At 49.2% G+C, this 14,728-nt stretch overlaps 1 protein-coding gene across 1 annotated transcript in view; it reads left to right on the plus strand.

Moving 5' to 3' along the window:
- The first annotated feature begins 959 nt into the window (after positions 1–959).
- The window catches only part of LOC142769238 (uncharacterized), a 55,817-nt gene continuing 42,048 nt past the window's right edge, over positions 960–14,728 (plus strand). The window contains exon 1 of the mRNA XM_075872308.1: positions 960–1,130. The gene's annotated coding sequence lies outside the window, so the exon portion shown is untranslated. The remainder of the gene's footprint in view (positions 1,131–14,728) is intronic.

Here is a 14,728-nt window from a genome sequence, read left to right on the forward strand (position 1 = left end):
GTTTTGTGGCAGTACCACAGTATGCGCACACCTAAATATATTGTATCTGATGCTAAGACAAACACAAGTGTATCAACGGTGGCACATTAACGAACGGAATAATTACTAGAGCTTATCTTGTTTTTGCAAACAAGATTGCCCCAAGTCATGCATGGTATGCCCAGGGCATTCCGAACGCTGCACCATCTCTCGACCACTGCCACAGTTATTTTTTTTTTCTTGAAGCCTCCGAGAACGCAAACGCTAGCCGCGCGCTATAGCCATTTCGGAGGTCACGTCTTTTTTATTCTTCCACTTGTTACCCGGAAAGGGCGCAGAATGCAGACCAGACTTAGTCTCCGTCGTGGTAGGTGTTCTGTGGCCGCATCGACATCGTTTAGTTTTTCTTGTTAACGTTTGCTTATATTCTTTTTTACGTGCTTACCCCAAGCGTGACCGTTAGCCATGGATACAGTACACCACTAGCCCTTCAATGACAATGTTTTTGATGCGGTAACGACCGCTGTAGCATTGTATACGTACGTTACAACGCGGGTCTTGCGAGAGAAATAAGCAATGACCTCGCATTCAACGGTATTTTTTGGTGAACGATGGCAGTAAGGCGACATGTGGCGGCACGACGCGACTTTTGAAAAACTGTCTTGCGATGCCTGTGAATAGCAAGGCATAAGTCTTAAAAGCACGCCAAAAAAGTTTTGCGTGGCATTGGAGAAATTAAAATGCGGGACGAAGACTCGCCATCGTGAGTCTTGAATACGAGTGAATTGTGCTGTTGGCGGTGTGGCGTGTCAGGGTCGTTCGTAGTGTATCATATGAATAAAGGTGTAGCCCACCATGAGAAAGGCAAAAAATAACACCAAGCAGACCCACGCATGAGGGGTTTGTCTCATGCTTCTCTTGTGCTGTCTCTTGGTTGCGCAACCCCTACAATTCACAAACTTTCTGTTGGCCAGCATTTTTGGATGATTCCAGTGTCTCCATGATGGAGGACTTCGGTGGCCAAGGTGGAGCCTCCTCATACGAGTATCCACCACCGACCATATTAGTCGTAAGAACCGTTCCAATGAAGCGGTACACGGGAGGCCATCCAAAGGCCTCGGCACAGAGAATGTCTACTTCAGCACTCACAGGTAGGTGTACGTACTTTACCTGAATTTCCCTCAGAAGTACTATTTGGCTTAAAGCGCGAAGTGCTATGGTTTGATATGACTGTACGTATGGACAATAATTATAGCATTCGCCTGTACACAGTCGTTTACCGTGAAAACTAATTAATTGTGTCCCTCCTATCAAGCGCCACTAACTGTATAAGCAAGATAGTAGCTAATGTTAGCATTTTGTGTTTTTTCATTTGAAGTTTGAATCAATTCAACATGAAACAGAATACAAAATGAGAAACAACGCAGCAATTAAGGGAAAGCTTTACTTGTTACGTTTAGATAGAAGCTTGAGCTTTTTCACGATTGAAAGAAGCAAGGCATCATTATATGTGAAGAAAGATTAGCACCGTCTTCCCAAAAGACAACTCTGATGGGATGCGAAGCACCAGTGCAGCGCACGAGTGGTGTCACAGGCTGAATGGTGCTGACATGGGTGCAGCCGTGAGCGATGAAAGATTCGTTTGAAGCGATGGCTGGCGTAGGTCTTGTGGCACGTGAAGGCATGTTTCAACGCGTACGTTAGGCGCGCGTCAGTTTTATTGCGCGTGAACCAACGTGTCGGCAGTGTAGCGAGCGGTGGTCGCGGTAGCGTAGCGAGTGGCGGTAGCAGCAGGTCTTTCGGGCGAACCGACGAGGCAGCATTTGCGGGTGCTGCGGCAAGTTCGCGGCGGGCAATGGAGAGAGGGACGTTAGCGCGCACTGTGAGGGGAGCGTGACGTCAACTCGAAGCTGCGGCGTGACCTACATCGTAGTGCTTTAACATCTGCGGTGAGGGGAACGCGTTGTGGCACGTTCGTACGTACGCACGTACATACGTACGGCGTTACACACGCGAATCAAAGAGCTATTTCGCATCTAAAAATGTCGAATACAATCTGTGATGAGTGTATGAAAGGTATTTTGAACTATCACGCCGTGTAGAAAAGTTTCCGCGATGTCTGTTGAGCAGCAATTCCCTAGAGCCCTCTTGATTGCGTTTCTTGTTTCGTGATCGAGACATTGAGGAAAAACTCAAAAGGCAGATACTGACTTAGAAGAAAGGGTAAGGGTGGACATATTGTTGTAGGAGGTGTTTTTATCGATGACAGAACAGATCCCACATGATAACATGACGGCGTGTAGAACAATAATCAAGCCCATATAATCGACAGTGCACGTGGTTGTGTGGCAGTAGTGGCCTTTTGCCACTGAGTATGAGATCTGGTTGTGTGTCAGTGTGCTAGCAGACCCGCACAAATGCTTACGGTTATACAGAACACTACCACCAGGGCGAAAACAATCGGTGCTGGAATTTTGAAGCTCGCCCCCGGATTTTCAGATCACTTAAACGGCAAAGGGGCGTACCTCTGGTGGGGTTTTCCTGTCATTGCCGCTGGCTTCGAGTTTCAGTGTGAACGCGGCTTCACGCAAGTGAGGCCATGAAGGTTACAGCGGCGCGTGGCATATTGTCGTTGCTCAGCTAAAGAAGCCGATGATGGCTCACTCTTCTGCAGCGTAAGGCCAAACGCAGTGGTCACTACTATAGCATTGTTCGTATCAGGATAAAGATAGAGCTAAACACAGTAAAAGTGAGCTGTACCTTGAAGTTTTGCCATGCAATTCGTTTTCAGGTATTTGAATGACGCCTTTCGAGCCTTCACCCGTGGTATCACCTCAAAATACACACACATCGCCTATTTTACTCACTGCGCACAGGATGTATGTTCTAACTTGTGTGGAACCCTGCGCAGGCTACTCTTAGTCGCCATGACTACGCACATGCAGCCACCCAGGCGTTCACGCAAGGGCAATCAGATGAAGATCTGTTGAACCCAGATGAGAACAACACAAACATGGTATTTGTAGGATATCGAATTCATCTCCACAAGTATAGACTAGAGCGCCGGCAATACTATCAACTACGTGAACGCTGACTAAACCACGTCGGCTCATCATGAAGAAGACACGACCACTACAAATTAAAACATCACTGACCCTCATAGATCACGTAAAATGAACTAATCATTATCTTTTCTCTCTGGCACTGAGTTCTTCTGAAGTGTTTTAGCAGTATTGCTAATTACTTCATACATTTTCATCATGAATACTAGAGCTGCCCCTGTTTCAAGGTGCACTTTTTTGGTGTGGCCCCCTCAAGGCTTAGGCGCTCTATCACGAAATCAAGAAACGCTGCTTATGCTAACAGGCAATTGTTTTATGCCGCCCCGCCGCGGTATAAGTGGCTAAGGTACTCGGCTGCTTACCCGCAGGACGCGGGTTCGATTCCAGGCTGCGGCGGCTGCATTTCTGATGGAGGCGGAAATGTTGTAGGCCCGTGTGCTCAGATTTGGGCGCACGCTAAAGAACCCCAGGTGGTCGAAATTTCCGGAGCCCTCCACTACGGCGTCTCTCATAATCATATTGTCACGGGGTCGTGACGTGGCCGAAGACAGGAGACTTCGTGTTAGGATTTAACTGTTTATTTGGGCGAACCTGTGCCCGGTAAACTGAAAGTCCAATTACAGCAGCAGTCTCGCACAGATAGCAGTCTCGGACTGATAGCGGCGAACGGAGCGTCGGCCTTCGATCAACAACTGACAAGCGGCGAAGCGCGTCGGCATTTATACTCTTGCCGTCGAATGTTCTAGCGTTATCGCTGGCGGTGGCGTAGCTTCCAGAACAATCTGTACCGTTCGCACAGTGGGCGTGATCTTATCGAAATGATCTACTACAGTCCGGAACCTTCTAGAAAACTGCAGGCGCGGTTTGCGCTGAGAATCGTGCGGTGTTTTCGGACGATAACAAAAACTTGGGGAATGGAACGTGGCATTGCCCCCCTCTGAAAAAAAGGCATCGTCCCGATGCTTTAACTAAAGATGAAAGTACAATAATAATGCAAGAAAGTACAATGAATAAATTACGATACAAAAATAATACAAAAAAAACACTAGTTAAGTTTGTTAACGCGCATGAAACGGCTTGAGGCGCGCGACATGGACGACTTCAGGTCGCGATCGGCGTCGTTGAGAGTTCGTGATGCCGTCGGGGACAACCTCGTAATCAAGTGGGCCGAGCCGTCGAACCACCCTGTACGGTCCGAAGTACCGTCGCAGAAGCTTTTCACTTAGTCCACGTCGGCGTATCGGCGTCCACACCCAAACACGTTCACCGGGCTGGTATTCCACGAAGCGTCGTCGAAGGTTGTAACGGTGGCTGTCGGTCGTCTGTTGATTCTTGATACGGAGACGCGCAAGTTGTCGGGCTTCTTCGGCGCGTTGAAGGTACTCGCTCACATCGAGGTTTTCTTCGTCGGTGACGTTGGGTAACATGGCATCGAGCGTCGTTGCCGGGCTCCTTCCGTAGACCAATTTGTATGGCGATATCTGCGTCGTCTCCTGCACTGCCGTGTTGTATGCGAAGGTCACATACGGAAGAATGGCGTCCCACGTCTTGTGTTCGACATCGACGTACAGGTGCGATCAAAAGTGTGCAGACCACGGGATCGCGTGGCAGAATGCATCGACGCGCCAGCTAGCGACGAGACACGACGAGACACCTGCTGCAAGGGCGCATGCGCGTCCCGTCTTATCACTTGGCTTCTCATGTCGCTCTGTTGGACGCGGTTACGGCGCTCGTACCCAAAACGACAACTGGGTGTCGCTTTCTTTGCTCCATCGAATCTGTGTCATTCTTTTACGTAGCGGCTGCGACGGGGCCGGTTCAACACCGGCTCGCGTTGTTATTGACACCGGTTGATTAGGATAAGTAAGCATAGCGAGCATCGCACAACCTGACGAAGCCAAACGCACAAAATTAAATTTTCTCAGGCCAGCTTGCCTTTGTCGGGCTAATCCAAGTTTCACTTAAATGAGCTTAGCTAAGTCAAAGTTAATGTAGCCGAAATTAATCAAATGTAGTCGAGCACTTTATGACCTAAATAAGTGAGGTGTAAGTAGCTTTAGTTAAGCCCAGTCCAGCTTGGTGTTTTCATGTTAAGCGAAGTTAAGCTTAGATGAGCCCAGATGAGTCGAAATAAGTATAGCCAAATCTAATTAGGCAAAGTTGATCATGCTCATCCTTAACCTAGCCGTGCAAAATTAGCCTATACAAGGCAAACCTTATCGGGGCCAATTAATCTAGGTCGACTTCCCCATGAGCCCACAGAAGTCAAGGTCAGGAAGATACTAATTACTCTTTACCGACTCCATACTAATTAGGATAATTTACGTCTAATTAGTGCTAATTATTGTGAACACTAATTATGACTAAATATTAGTCTGAAATCCAGCTAGAGTATCCTCTATACTGGAATTTCACGTGGCATAATTAAGCTAAATATGCATAACTAATCTAATTAGGCAAACACCAAGGAAATTATAAAAAGTCTGATTAATCTTGGTTGGTCATAGCATCATCAAACCAATTGGATTATGATTAGCTTTAATTAGGCAACATCTTATTAAAACACAAATAATTAACGTAATTGAAATCGAATTCTCATGAGCTCAGAGAATCCAAGCTCAGCAAGATGCTGATTACTCCTGACCGAGTCGAGTCTCATTTACCTAAATATAAATCTAATTAGCCTTAACATTATTTATAAATATTACTGAATAATGTGCGTGACATCAAAGCCCACCCGAAGTACTCGAGTTTGATGTCGCAGAATTATGCAAATTACGCCTAGTTACGCCTAATTGAGATCGGACTTGCTACGAAACCATTAGCTTCACTGTGACTTTGCCTTGCGCCTTTAGTGCAGGCTGCCCACGTTTTTTTTTTTTCGTTTATCGAGTGGCGCGCTGCTTTCTGTGGTGCTTAGCTGTTTTTCAGGAGTTTCAGTAACAGGCAGTCTAACCGCAATGGCCAGTTATATGCTCTTTTGAAAGAGAAAGATACAGTATTTTTGAAACAATACAAAAACTACTGAATATTAGATTACTTAGCTGCTGATAAAATAATTCTTCTATGCAGCCGCTGTCTAGTCCTAAAAGATCAAAACATAATTACAATTTTAGAAGAAGCCGTCTGAACAATAAAAAAGCGGTTCTAAAAAAACCTCAGCGTCACCTGTAAAATATCTGGCTGTTACGTTTATACAAGCTCGACCGTAGGGATTTCCTTTGCGATTCAAAACGTGCTACAGCGAGAACAGTCGCCATAAAAACAATGGAAGCTGTGAGGAAAGCTACACATAAATGGCGCAAGCAGGGACTGCGTGATATTGTTACAATTATCAGGTTATTTTGAGTTTTTATATTGTTTATCTCTTTCAGATTGGCCCCTCAGGACTCAAATAAACTTCTGCTGGTCAGTTTGAGAGAAAAACATGGGGCCCCATTGAGCCGTTTTTTTTTTATTTTCCCCCTTGGCAAAATAATAAAGTATTTCTGCTCCTCTCGAAGCGGCAACTGAATACCCAAGGATCCTTCGGTCCATAACAGCTTGTACTTTCGGCGAGCCGTCAGCATGTGGATGACGACGACGACGAAGCTGCGCCTGAGCACTTCCGTGCGTCGGAGCCGAGCGCGAGAATTGAATATCTCGGCAAAAGTGACTGCGTGACTGGTCGCCCAGGTCCGAAAGACGACGAAATTAATTGTGTGAGGTTGTAAACACCAGGCGTCTTGCCACACGTTTCCTCAGTAACGTGTCAGGTTTCCGTTGGCGGCGATGACGGCTTGGACGCGTCGCGGCATCGACTCGTACAGCCTCACGACCACCTCAGGGGTAAGGCGCAGGCGCTCCCACTCCTCGCTTACTGCCTGCCAAAGCGCTTCGGAAGTCGCGCTTGAAAGCCGTCGCGCAGACAGGCGGCTCTTCACGATGCTCCACACATTTTCAATCGGGTTCAGGTCAGCACCGACGGGGGTAACCAAGGCAGAGTGCGGATGGCAAGGTTCTCGAGTACCGTGGCCACCATGCGAGCTGTGTGGATTGGACTTCGGTCGTGCTGCAGCTGGTAGCAGCCATCCTCGAATGGTCCCTCCAGGGCGTAAGGCACCAGCACTTCCTGCAGCAATCTGCAATAAGCGGATGCCGTGAAGGATCTATTGATTCGGACAAGTGGACCGAGTCCCTCCTTGCTGATGGCTCCCCATGCGCTCACGGCGCAGCGGCCGCTGGACAAAACGTTGTGGCAGTATTCTGGAAGGTATCTGGGGGAATTTAATCAGAAAAATCAGTGTTTCGTCGGAGTACGGGACGCATCAATTACTCATAATAATATATCTGTCATCTTACGTGCCATAACAACATAGGATTATAGGGCATGCATGCCGTCGTGGAGGGCTACGGAACTTTTGACTGTCAGGTCCTCTTTTAACATGCACTGACATCACACAATACACCGGCATTTAGCATTTCAACTCCATAAAAATGCGATTGCCACTGCCGAGATTGAACCCGCGGCTTTCGGGTAAGCTGCCGAGCGTCCTGTATATAGTTCAGGTGCTACGGAATAGTCGCGACAGGTAACCTAGCGATGCTTCAAGGCCCGCGTGATATTATATATGTTGAAATACTTTGTTCTATGGGAGAAAAGATATATAAATCTTGCCTTGGAAGGAGACAAGCATTGACATTTGTCTTATAAGTGTTGTTGTTCACGGGAGGGTTTGATACAAAGTGTGAGGAGCTGACAAATGGCATTACTGAAGTAATGGTCAATTTGTTAACTGCCACGAATCAAACCTGCAGGTGAATCTCACCTGCAATTCATAGGGCGCCATACATGACGCTGCTGGTCCCATCGCGAAGAGAAGGTAGATTCGTCGGTGAAAATTACTTCGCCCCATTCTTCCACCGTGCAGCCCTCCACAGAACGCGCAAACTCGAGCCTTAGCTGCCTCTGTCGCTCCGTCAACTGAGGTTTCTGAGCAGCCACGCAGCCCCACAGCCCGGCCTCTCGCAGTCGCCGCCGAATAGTGCTGAGGGAGACGTCCAGTTGAAGCTCACGGCGGATTTCCTTGGCATCAATGAATGGGTCTACCACCACACAGGCCACGATAAGCGAATCAGTTTGAGTGTCCGTTGCTCTTGGACGTCCACTGCGCTCTCTGTCAGCAAGACTTCCTCCATGGTCGAGGTAGGTCCTGATAATTCTACTAACTGCGGCCCTCGACCTATTCATCAAGCGGCAGATTTCGCGTTGGGACCATCCCTGCAACGACAGCTCCACAATACGTTGTCGCTGCTCCAGTGGCACGTATGGCGGCATTGCAAATACAAAATGAAGCACTACCACTTCGATGCTGCTTCCACAGTCTGCTACCTAGGAGCCGTTTACATTATCCGTCAACGTGACCGTCGGCTCTCATCGCTTGCAGTGATAACGGAGGTAGGGCGTCGGACTAAGCGTGCTAAGGATGGCCACACAGAATTGCTGCAGCATATGCGGCCGAATGCTTCAACCTATGCCTCTTTTTGTCGCTTGGCATAACCATCGTTCAGGGGTTCAATTATCAAGCGGAATCATCTGAGATATAAAATGCAACCCTACGCACTAGCGACCGACTGACACCTTTTTTGTTGATGCAAGCTGGCGCCAAAACCGAAGGCGCATTCTTGAGCCCTCACTGGCATTTCTTGATGTTGCATTAATTACCACAATTCCCATTATTATAATTTAGATACTCTGTTGCACATTTCCAGAAAAAATAGAACTAGCATTTTACAGCCTGCTTGCGCTGGAGACATTGACGTGAATAATTACACTGCATTAAACACCTTTACTCTCAAAAGCGTCCTATGCAGCAATAGATGTCTATATTAGGCGGATCGAGCCGTGATTTGCATAATTCTGCGACATCAAACTCGAGTACTTCGGGTGGGCTTTGATGTCACGCACATTATTCAGTAATATTTATAAATAATGTTAAGGCTAATTAGATTTATATTTGGGTAAATGAGACTCGACTCGGTCAGGAGTAATCAGCATCTTGCTGAGCTTGGATTCTCTGAGCTCATGAGAATTCGATTTCAATTACGTTAATTATTTGTGTTTTAATAAGATGTTGCCTAATTAAAGCTAATCATAATCCAATTGGTTTGATGATGCTATGACCAACCAAGATTAATCAGACTTTTTATAATTTCCTTGGTGTTTGCCTAATTAGATTAGTTATGCATATTTAGCTTAATTATGCCACGTGAAATTCCAGTATAGAGGATACTCTAGCTGGATTTCAGACTAATATTTAGTCATAATTAGTGTTCACAATAATTAGCACTAATTAGACGTAAATTATCCTAATTAGTATGGAGTCGGTAAAGAGTAATTAGTATCTTCCTGACCTTGACTTCTGTGGGCTCATGGGGAAGTCGACCTAGATTAATTGGCCCCGATAAGGTTTGCCTTGTATAGGCTAATTTTGCACGGCTAGGTTAAGGATGAGCATGATCAACTTTGCCTAATTAGATTTGGCTATACTTATTTCGACTCATCTGGGCTCATCTAAGCTTAACTTCGCTTAACATGAAAACACCAAGCTGGACTGGGCTTAACTAAAGCTACTTACACCTCACTTATTTAGGTCATAAAGTGCTCGACTACATTTGATTAATTTCGGCTACATTAACTTTGACTTAGCTAAGCTCATTTAAGTGAAACTTGGATTAGCCCGACAAAGGCAAGCTGGCCTGAGAAAATTTAATTTTGTGCGTTTGGCTTCGTCAGGTTGTGCGATGCTCGCTATGCTTACTTATCCTAATCAACCGGTGTCAATAACAACGCGAGCCGGTGTTGAACCGGCCCCGTCGCAGCCGCTACGTAAAAGAATGACACAGATTCGATGGAGCAAAGAAAGCGACACCCAGTTGTCGTTTTGGGTACGAGCGCCGTAACCGCGTCCAACAGAGCGACATGAGAAGCCAAGTGATAAGACGGGACGCGCATGCGCCCTTGCAGCAGGTGTCTCGTCGTGTCTCGTCGCTAGCTGGCGCGTCGATGCATTCTGCCACGCGATCCCGTGGTCTGCACACTTTTGATCGCACCTGTACATTGACAGCATGTCGGCGATCGTCTTGTTAAGCCGCTCGGTGAGGCCGTTGGTCTGTGGGTGGTACGCTGTCGTCCGGCGGTGGTTTGTTTGGCTGTATGCCAAGATTGCTTGAGTTAAGTCGGCAGTGAATGCCGTTCCTCTGTCGGTGATAAGGATTTCTGGGGCGCCGTGACGTAGGACGATATTTTCGACGAAGAATTTAGCTACTTCGGATGCACTGCCTTTTGGCAGGGCTTTTGTCTCGGCGTAGCGGGTGAGGTAGTCGGTAGCTACCACGATCCACTTGTTTCCGAAAGCCGACGTCGGGAACGGCCCCAGTAGGTCCATACCAATCTGCTGGAAAGGTCGGCAAGGTGGATCAATTGGCTGCAGAAGTCCCGCTGGCCTTGTCGGCGGTGTCTTGCGTCGCTGACAGTCCCGGCATGTTCTCACATAACGAGTGACGTCGGTGGTAAGACGTGGCCAGTAGTACCTTTCTTGTATCCTCGCGAGCGTGCGAGAAACACCGAGGTGCCCTGCCGTCGGATCGTCGTGAAGGGCCTGCAGGAGTTCTGGTCGCAGAGCTGAAGGCACCACAAGAAGGTACTTAGCTCGAAGCGGTGAAAAGTTTTTCTTTTGTAGAAGACCGTTTCGTAGAAAGAACGACGCAAGTGCGCGCTTGAATATCTTCGGGACTTCGGCGGTCCTGCCTTCGAGGTATTCTATTAGGGCCTTAAGTTCCGGGTCGGCCCTCTGTCGTTCAGCGAAGTCGTCGGTAGTTATCGTTCCTAAGAAGTAGTCGTCATCCGGGTCGTCGGGTAGCGGTTGGTCGACAGGCGCACGAGAGAGACAGTCGGCGTCGGAGTGTTTTTTGCCGGACTTGTAAATGACAGTAATGTCATATTCTTGAAGTCTCAGGCTCCATCGTGCGAGGCGACCTGAGGGGTCCTTCAAGGTGGCTAGCCAACACAATGCGTGGTGGTCGCTCACAACTTTGAAGGGCCTGCCGTAGAGGTAGGGGCGAAATTTCGACGTAGCCCAGATGATGGCGAGGCACTCCTTTTCTGTTGTGGAATAATTTGCTTCTGCTTTGGATAGCGATCGGCTGGCGTAACTAATAACCCTTTCAAGTCCGTCAGCCCTCTGCACAAGAACGGCGCCAAGACCTACGCTGCTTGCGTCAGTATGTATTTCTGTATCGGCGAATTCGTCGAAATGGGCAAGTAACGGAGGCGTCTGGAGGCGATGTTTAAGCTCCTGGAAAGCGTGTTCCTGCGGCGTTCCCCACTTAAACTTCACGTCGGCCTTGGTAAGGTTAGTGAGAGGATCGGCGATGCGGGCGAAGTTTTTCACGAACCGCCTATAATAGGCACACAGGCCCAGAAATCGGCGCACGGCTTTCTTGTCAGTGGGCGGCGGGAAGTCGGCGATGGCGGCTGTTTTCCGTGGATCGGGACGAACTCCAGACTTGCTGATAACGTGCCCCAGAAACAAGAGCTCCTCATACGCAAATCTGCACTTTTGTGGCTTCAGTGTGAGTCCGGAAGTCTTGATGGCTTGAAGTACAGCTTCAAGGCGCCGAAGATGCTCGTCGAAACTCGAGGAAAACACGACGACGTCGTCCAAGTACACAAGGCAAGTCTGCCACTTCAATCCTGCCAGTACTGTATCCATAACGCGTTGAAACGTTGCAGGCGCTGAGCAAAGGCCGAAGGGCATCACCTTAAACTCGAAGAGGCCGTCCGGTGTTATGAACGCCGTCTTCTCTCGGTCTCTTTCGTCGACTTCGATTTGCCAATAGCCAGTCTTAAGGTCCATTGACGAAAAGTACTTGGCGTTATGGAGCCGATCAAGTGCGTCGTCTATTCGTGGCAGGGGATACACGTCCTTTTTCGTGATTTTGTTCAGGCGGCGATAATCGACGCAGAAACGTAGGGTCCCATCCTTTTTCTTCACTAACACCACGGGGGATGCCCATGGACTTTTGGACGGCTGGATAATGTCATCCCGCAGCATTTCATCAACTTGTCTCTTCATGGCCTCACGTTCTCGCGTCGAAACCCTGTACGGACTCTGACGGAGTGGTCTGGCATTTTCTTCGGTTATGATGCGATGTTTCGTGATTGGGGTCTGCCGAATTTTCGATGACGACGAAAAGCAATCTTCGTATTGCAGGAGCAGGGCCTTGAGCTGTTCTTGCTTATCGTTCGGAAGTCTGGGATTGACGTCGAAAGATATGGGAGGGGCTTGGTGCCTCTGAGCAGGTTCCGCAGAATCGGCGAGGGCGAAAGCACTGGTGGCTTCGACAATTTCTTCGATGTATGCGACCGTTGTTCCTTTGTTCACATGTTTGTACTCATTGCTGAAATTCGTGAGCAGAACCGTTGCTTTGCCTCCCCGCAGCTCTGCGATTCCTCTTGCGACGCAAATATTTCGGGTGACCAACAGATGCTGACTGCCTTCAACGACACCTTCCAAGTCAGGTGATTTAGGAGCGCCGACTGAAATAATGACGCTTGAGCGAGGCGGAATAGTGACTTGTTCTTCCAGCACATTCAAGGCTTGGTGTCCTGACGGCGTGCGCGGCGGTAGTGCTTCTTCTGTGTATAACGTTATCGACTTTGTTTTTAGGTTGATGACAGCACCATGGAGGCATAAGAAGTCCATGCCAAGGATGGCATCTCTCGAGAAACGCTGTAGGACTACGAAGTCTGTAGGATAAATACGGCCGTTAATGGTGACTCTCGCTGTGCAGATTCCTGCAGGCGTTACGAGATGACCTCCGGCTGTGCGGATTTCAGGGCCTTTCCAAGCTGTCCTAACTTTCTTTAACTTCGCGGCGAACGACCCACTGATGACAGAATAGTCGGCTCCGGTATCGACGAGAGCGGTCACACTGTGGCCGTCGATAAGAACGTCGAGGTCGCTAGTTCGCCGTCTCGCATTACAGTTAGGGCGTGGCGTCGGGTCACGGCTGCGTCGGCTTGTTCCGCTGCTTCCATGTTGCGTCGTCAGGCCACCTTCAGTAAGTGAGCTTTCGCCGTCAGGGCTTTGCCTGGTTGGCGTTGTGTTCGGAAAGCTCCGTCGCGGCGTCGTCGTCGTCGGAGGATCTTCGGTAGTTCGTCGCACAGCAACCGCACCTCCACCGGTTGCTGCCCTTAGTTTCCCGGATACGGGCTAGGAGACCGGCCCCGCGTTGGGCCAGAGTATTGTCGGTGGTGCGGTGACGTGCGGCGGCTGGGCGACGGCGAACGCGAAGGGCTTCGTGGTGTCCACCGAGTTCCTGTCAGGTAGTCGGCGATGTCACGTGGTCGTTCTCCTGGCTGCGGACGTGGTGCATCGACGGCGAAGCCACGCAGTCCCATCTGTCGGTACTGGCAACGGCGGTAAGTGTGCCCGGCCTCGCCGCAGTGGTAGCACAGTGGGCGGTGGTCAGGGGTGCGCCAAACGTCGGTTTTCCTCGGCGCACTGCGCTGGCCCGCTGGTGAACGGTAGGTCGTCGGTGGGGGTGGTGGCGGCGGTGGTGTCTGGCGACGGAAGTGCGACGGGGCGGCGTTTTGGCGTGGACGGGGAGGAGCGTTGTGGCGCACTGCAGCGGCGTAACTCATATTTTCTGGCTCGGGCAGCGGTGTATGGGGAATTCGAAGTGATTGCCGAACTTCTTCTCGCACAATGTCGGCAATCGAATCCACTTGAGGTTGCGCCGAAGGCAACAGTTTGCGCAGCTCTTCCCGCACGATCGCTCGGATCGTTTCACGCAGGTTGCTGCTTCGTTCATGTACCGCACGCCCCCGTCAAGCCGTGTACCCAGCACCTCCACCAGATGTCACGGGGTCGTGACGTGGCCGAAGACAGGAGACTTCGTGTTAGGATTTAACTGTTTATTTGGGCGAACCTGTGCCCGGTAAACTGAAAGTCCAATTACAGCAGCAGTCTCGCACAGATAGCAGTCTCGGACTGATAGCGGCGAACGGAGCGTCGGCCTTCGATCAACAACTGACAAGCGGCGAAGCGCGTCGGCATTTATACTCTTGCCGTCGAATGTTCTAGCGTTATCGCTGGCGGTGGCGTAGCTTCCAGAACAATCTGTACCGTTCGCACAGTGGGCGTGATCTTATCGAAATGATCTACTACAGTCCGGAACCTTCTAGAAAACTGCAGGCGCGGTTTGCGCTGAGAATCGTGCGGTGTTTTCGGACGATAACAAAAACTTGGGGAATGGAACGTGGCAATATGGTGGTTTTGGAACGTTAAACCCAACAAATCAATCAATTGTTTTATGCCATGTCAACTACGGGATCGCTGACATCTTTTAATCACGAATATGACGTTGTAAATTTTATACTAACAGATTGCAGAGAAAAAAAACGAGAAGACAAAGTTCCACAGCAGCGCGTCGTACTAGGTATCGCGCACAGCTCAGCGCGCGACGCTAGCCACCGCGCAACTCAGTGAGCCTTCTACCTGTACCTGTTAAAGGCAAGCCATTTATATACATCATGTACCACAGGTAGTCGTCGGAGCTCAGCAACTTCAGTGCGTTTTCATCACCAATAGCAAGATGGCACTACGGGTACGCGTTCTGTGCGCGCTCTCAAAAGGACAGAT

This window comes from Rhipicephalus microplus, chromosome 8, assembly GCF_043290135.1.
Source record: "Rhipicephalus microplus isolate Deutch F79 chromosome 8, USDA_Rmic, whole genome shotgun sequence".
NCBI classification, from domain to species: Eukaryota; Metazoa; Arthropoda; class Arachnida; order Ixodida; family Ixodidae; genus Rhipicephalus; species Rhipicephalus microplus.